Here is a 7,066-nt window from a genome sequence, read left to right as displayed (position 1 = left end):
CTATCAAGTGCTGCCCTTTCCACATACTCTGTGACTGACTTTATGGGTGCGACCCAGCAACGTGACTCTGGGCCATGGGCTAGATTTCTCATGAGGCCAGTGATCAAAATGGCTGGGTCAGGAGGTACCCTCTTCCATCCCCAAAGGGTTCTACAAATATGCTTGTATCATCCAAGTTGTTTTTCTCTCATTAACAAGAAATATATTTTTGACCCAAATAAAATTTATGTTGGCGCTCGCATATTCCGTATCAGTTTTTTTATGAAATGAATTTTTATGATACTATGTAAAGCATCCAAAGGCACAGAACTGTTGACAGTTGCAGGGAAGGTTAGAGCCGTTTAAAGAAGTGAAGAGGAAATGAGGCTGCTTAGATGGAATTATTATAAAGAACCATATGATTCAAATTTCATATTTGACCTATATTAAACCTAAATATAAAATTGTGAAGGAGATGTCAAATAATATGTTAGTTCAAAGTGCCCCAAGGGAGTAAGTCCAGCTTAAGTTTTTTTCTGGGCTCCAATGAACTAGTGTCTTGGTTTTCTATAGAGCTGGTTACACTTCTCATTCTTGGAATCACAGGTCCCCCCATGATCACGTGTCTGATGATTACCCAGGTCTCCAGTATCCTTGTAGCAAACCTCTAACTTGCCTCTTTCAGCAATCATAAAAAGCCCAAGCCACGCAGCATGCACTAAGTAATGTATGTACACATTTTTTTTTTAAAAACCCAGCTTTTGAACTGTTCATTGATTGAACTGTTGTTGATAGGTGCCGTTGAGTCAGTTCTGATTCACAGCGACCCTATGTACAACAGAACAAAACACTGCCTGGTCCTGCGCCATCCTCACGATTGTTATACTTGAGCCCATTGTTGCAACCACTGTGTCAGTCCATCTTGTTGAGGGTCTTCCTCTTTTTCACTGACCCTCTACTTTACCAAGCATGATGTTCTTTTCCAGGGACGGGTCCCTCCTGATAACATGCCCAAAGTATGTAAGATGCAGTCTTGCCATCCTTGCTTCTAAGGAGCATTCCAAGACAGATTTGTTTGTTCTTCTGGCAGTCCATGATATATTCAGTATTATGCACCAACATCATAATTCAAAGGCATCGATTCTTCTTCGGTTTTGCTTATTCATTGTCCAGCTTTCGCATACACATGAGACAATTGAAAATACCATGGTTTGTGTCAGGTGCACGTTAGTCCTCAAAGTGACATCTGTGGTTTTTAACACTTTAAGGAGTTCTTTTGCAGCACATTTGCTCAATGCAGTGCATCATCTGATTTCTTGACTGCTGCTTCTGTGGGTGTTGATTGTGGATCCAAGTAAAATGAAATCCTTGACAACTTCAGTATTTTCTCTGTTATTCATGGTGCTGTTTTCTTTATGTTGAGGTGTAATCCGTACTGAAGGTTGTAGTCTTTGATCTTCATCAGTAAGTGTTTCCAGTCCTCTTTGCTTTCAGCATGAAGGTTGTGTCATCTGCATGTCGTAGGTTGTTAATGAGTCTTCCTCCAATCCTGATGCTGCGTTCTTCTTCATATAGTCCAGCTTCTTGAATTTGCTCTGCATACAGATTGAGTAAATATGGTGAAAGGATACACACCTGACACATTCCTGATTTTAAGCCATGTGGTATCCCTGTGTTTTGTTCAAACAACTACCTCTTGGTCTATGTACAGGTTTCTCATGAGCACAATTAAGTGTTCTGGAATTCCTGTTCTTCCCAATGTTATCTATAATTTCTTATGATCCACACAGTCAAATGCCTTTGCATAGTCATAAAACACAGGTAAACATCTTTCTGGTATTCTCTGCTTTCAGCCAAGATCCATCTGACATCAGCAATGACATCCCTTATTCCACATCCTTTTCTGAATCCAGATTGAATTTCTGGCATTCCCTGTTGATGTATTGCTACAACTGTTTTTGAATCATCTTCAGCAGAATTTACTTTCATGTGATATTAATGATATTATTCGATAATTTCCGCATTCTGTTGGATCACCTTTCTTGGAATGGGCACAAATGTGAATCTCTTCTGGTCAGTTGGCCAGGTAGCTGTCTTCCAAATTTCTTGGCATAGATGAGTGAGCTCTTCCAGCTTTGCATCCGTATGTTGAAACATCTCAGTTGGTATTCCATCAATTCATGGAGCCTTGTTTTTTGCCAATAACTTCACTGCAGCTTGGACTTCTTTCTTCAATATGATCGGTTCTTAATTATATGCTACCTCCTGACATGGTTGAAGGTCGATCAATTCTTTTTGGTATAGTGACTCTGTGTATTCCTTCCATCTTCTCTTGATGCTTCCCACGTTGTTCAGTATTTTTCCCATAGGATCCTTCAATATTGCAACTTGAGGTTTGAATTTTTTCTTCAGTTCTTTCAGCTTGAGAAATGCTGAACGTGTTCTTGCCTTTTGGTTTTCTAACTCCAGGTCTTTGCACATTTCATTATAATACTTTATTTTGTCTTCTTGAGCTGCCCTTTGAAGTCTTTTGTTCAGCTCTTTTACTTCATTTCTTCCATTCGCTTTAGCTACTCTACGTTCAAGAGCAAGTTTCACAGTCTCTTTTGACACCCATTTTTGTCTTTGTTTCCTGTCTTGTTAATGATTTTTTGCTTTCTTTATGTATGATGTCCTTGATGTCACTCTACAGCTCCTCTGGTCTTTGCTCATTAGTGTTCAATGTGTCAAATCTGTTCTTGAGGTGGTCTTTAAATTCAGGTGGGATATATTGAAAGTTGTACTTTTGGTCTCATAGACTTGTTTTAATTTTCTTCAGCTGCAACTTCAACTTGCATATGAACAGTTGATTGTTCCACAAGTGCCCCCTAGTCTTGTTCTGACTGATGATATTGAGCTTCTCCATCATCTCTTTCCACAGATGTAGTCGATTTGATTCCTGTGTATTCTGTCTGATGAGGTCCACATGTATAGTTACCGTTTACCTTGTTGAAAAAAATGTGTTTGCAATGAATAAGTCATTGGTCTTGCAACATTCTACCAAGTGAGCTTCAGCATTATTTCTATCACCAAGGCCTTATTTTCCAACTACCAATCCTTCTTCTGTTTCCAACTTTCTCATTCCAATCACCAGTAGTTATTAATGCATCTTGATTGCATGTTTGATCAATTTCAGACTGCAGAAGTTGGTAAAAATCTTCAACTTCTTGGTGGGTAAATTTGAATAATAGTTGTATTAACTGGTCTTCCTTGTAGGCATATGGATATTGTCCTATCACTGACAGCATTGTACTTCAGGATAAATCTTTAAATGTTCTTTTTAATGATGAATGTGACACCATTGCTCTAATATGTGTTGTTCAGGTAATGTTCTATATCAGACAATGTTTTGCTGGTATTCTTAAAGTTTTCACTGGCCAATTTTCTAAGAAGTAGATCCCCAGGTCCTTTTTGCTAATCTGTCTTAGTCTGGATGCTCCTCTGAAACCTATTCACCATGGGTGACCCTGCTGGTATTTGAAATACCAGGGTCATAGCTTCTAGCGTCACAGCAACATGCAAGCCACCATGGTATGACAAACTGACTAGTGGTGTTTCCCTAAAATGGTACTACTAAAAAGAACAAAATGAAAATCAGGTAAACAAAACTTTCCTCAAATCTTCAAAAAACTGCTAAAACATCATCCAGTACTAATTGCTATAAAATTGTAAATAGTTCGAGAAAAAAAAATTAAGTCGATAAATTTAGTGCAGCAACTCTTTGCTTGACTGATCATTCAGCAGATTGATTGCCTGATGACTAGCCCAGTTCCCAAAAGGCCTCCTTTTCCCAGCTGCCCTCTGAGACATACTGTGTACCATCGCAAATGAGCACTGAATGGGAACTACTAAAATGGTCTGTAGTATTAACCCCGGGAAAGCATTAGAAGTCTTCCGTTTTAGCCATGCTGAGAATTGTTCTCCCCTGATATTAAGGAATCTTGCAGGCTTTCTTCATTACAGAGTCTTCCAAGCAACTTTCCAGTATATTCTTGTACGGTGCTTTATCCCTTGTGTCCCCTTTCCTCTCTCCAAACCTTGTTAATTAGTTATACTCTGTCTTAAACTAATCCTCAACTAATTTGTGTATACTTCATCCTCCCCCTAGGCCTATGGACATGTTCAGTTTTCACTTATCCTTACAAACTAATTTCTTGGTATTCTGTGCTCCATTGGATACCCTTTAAGCTACTACTTTAGTTTCCTCTGCCTTTTCTCTATCTTGAAACTATTGTCTAATACTCACTATTCTAACTAATTCTTATTAAATCCTCAACTAACTGAATTTGATTTCCAAAATTCCACCTTACTCCACTGAAACTATTCTTAAGATTATCAATGACTTCTTAATTTCCAAACTCTGTGAACTTTTATAGATCCATGTTTCTAAAGGTGTCTGTGCAGCATTTGAGTTACCTTCTTTCTTACTTGGCATCATCCTTTCTTAGGTCTCTTCTTTTTAGTTGTTCCTTTTTAGTTTCTTTTGTTGGACTTTCTTCCACGTTTCTCCTCCTGAAAGTGCAATTACAAGTGGAGTTATTGTCATTGATTTATTGATGCTTAAATTGAAACAACACACACACACACACATACCCCGCAGCCAAGTAGAATAAGCAAGTTACCCAGAATTCTACATAGAACTCTCTTCCTTGATCCCTGGTTACTTTGGCAACAGTAGGAAAATAAGCTGAAGTTACTGTCTAATAGCTTATGAAACACCACAGGCCATGGCATCAGAGAAGCCACAAAGAAATCTGAGGTTCTGACTGCTCATGTCCTAGGAGGTTAGGTCTAGCCAGACAGAGGTGGTCAGCAATGACAGGGATATGGGGAGGTAAGCTGTCAAATTCTTGGATTCCAAAGGAAGCTAAATGACTGGATAATCAGTTTGGCACCTCAAAGCTGAGGGGTTTATTGGTAAAGGGATTGTACCCTAAGAGAGTGTTCCTGTTTGGAATAAATAAAATTCTTTCTCATGTATATTTTTACCCAGTCAGGAGGTTGAGTGAATTTTTCTACTATTTCCAGAAGAAGAGTGACATAATTCACTCTTCTCAATATGCTGTTTGCTTCTTTAGCTGGAGTGATTAAGTATGTATAACCTTCAAATAGAGTTCTTTGTGACAATGATCTAGGAAACTTCAAGATTTATCTCAGTAAAGGGATAAAAAGCAAAACAACACAAAACAAAAAACACCCCTGATTTTTGAAGAGCTCATGTCCCTTACTCCAGAAAAAAATTTTGCCAATTCAACTAAGTTTCCTGCATCAGAATTTGTGCTAGCTTCAACAGAAGATATACTAAAATTGGAATAGGGTTTTAAATTGGTTTCATGACAAAGGCTATAAATTATACTATGTGACTCAAATTATTCATGAGAGAGAGGAGATCTTGATTTATGCACTAGTTTTGTGTAAATTTCATTTTTGTAAAGTAAATCACTTTTCCCATTGACTCACATTACAATTTGAGATATGCTTTCTTTTTTTCTGAGTAATCGTCAATTGGCAGAGGATTTTTGCACTTCTGTACAAGCACTTAATGACCTAAATGCAAACATTTAAATGAACCACAGCTATTTACAGAAACTCTGCAAGAAAACAATTTACTCATCCAACAAACCCAACAAATACTGAATGCCAACTATGTGGCAGGTACTGTGGATTCAAAGACACTGACTTTGTCTTCAGGACATTTAGTGCCTTTTGCAGATTGAAAAAAATCTTTTGAGAAGCAAATAATCTGCCCCCAAATGCAAATGCCGTGTAATATTCATGTACTGGATATTCTTAAAAATTGAGTTACATAATACTATAAAGAATCTTTTGTTGTTTACTCAAATCTAGTATGTATCACTAAAATCGATGTCATGTTTTTCATCAATATTTTTCCATGATCAGTTCATTGCTTTGGATTCTTAACCTTGAATCCATTTTTTTCAAAAAGATGTATGGAACCATCTAAAATTTTATGGAAAATCAAATGTGTACGTGTACATGTGAATTTTTCTGGGAACAGAGTTTATAACTTTCGTCAATTCTCAAAGAGATCTGTGGCTCTAAAATGATTAGAATAATAAGCAGTGAGTTTATTGTCTCAGTCTGGTATCCAGAGATAGGATTCCTATGAATCTAGCTTTGCTATAAGAAATTTTGAAAAAATAAACTGCAGTTATTTGAGAGAATGCACTCCTTTTCAAGAAGCATTTATTGAGCACTGACCATATTCATTGCTTTGTACCAGGCCTTGTAGGGTGAATAGGCAATGCTGAGAAGAGGCCATAGCATTAAAAAAAATTGCTTCTAGCCTCACTGTATGGGGATAGGTAAGGCTAGCTTAGAGGAATAGGAGCAGGATGGACAGTTGCAATGAACAGCTAATAGCTCAGTCAAGGACTATGTAATATTTATGCAGAAAATCCCATTAAACTTTGATGGCCAGTTATATAAGGGAATTTTTTTTTTTAATATTGTGCTGCCTGTAAATAGAAAACAAGTGATTGTGTTGAAATGTTTTACTGCATGAAAAATGTTACTAACAGAGAGTATTTTCCATTTTTAAAAATTTTTTCCCATTCAAAAATTTATACATACATTGTTATGTGACTCTAATTGCTTTCCCCATACTGTGACAGCACACTCCTCCTTTCCACTCCTGATTCCCCATGTCCATGCAACCAGCTACCAACCCCCTCTGTCTTCCCATCTCACTCCGGACAGAAGCTGCCCATTTAGTCTCTTGTATCTACTTGAGCTAAGAGGCATACTCCTCAGGAGTATCACTTTATGTTCCACCGTCCAGTCCAATCCCTGTCTGAAGAGTTGGCCTCAGAAATTGTTTTAGTTCTGGGCTGATAGAGAATCCAGGGGCCATGCTCTCCGGGGTTCCTCTAGTCTTAATCAGACCATTAAGTCTGGTCTTCTTACTAGAATTTGAGTTCTGCACCCCACCTTTGTCCTGCTCCATCCAGGACTCTCTGTTGTGTTCTCTGTCAGGGCGGTCAGTGGTGGTAGCTGGGCACCATCTAGTTCTTCTGGTCTCAGGCTG

Source organism: Trichechus manatus, unplaced genomic scaffold, assembly GCF_000243295.1.
Source record: "Trichechus manatus latirostris isolate Lorelei unplaced genomic scaffold, TriManLat1.0 scaffold00007, whole genome shotgun sequence".
Lineage (NCBI taxonomy): Eukaryota > Metazoa > Chordata > Mammalia > Sirenia > Trichechidae > Trichechus > Trichechus manatus.
Note: the sequence above shows the minus strand (reverse complement) of the source record.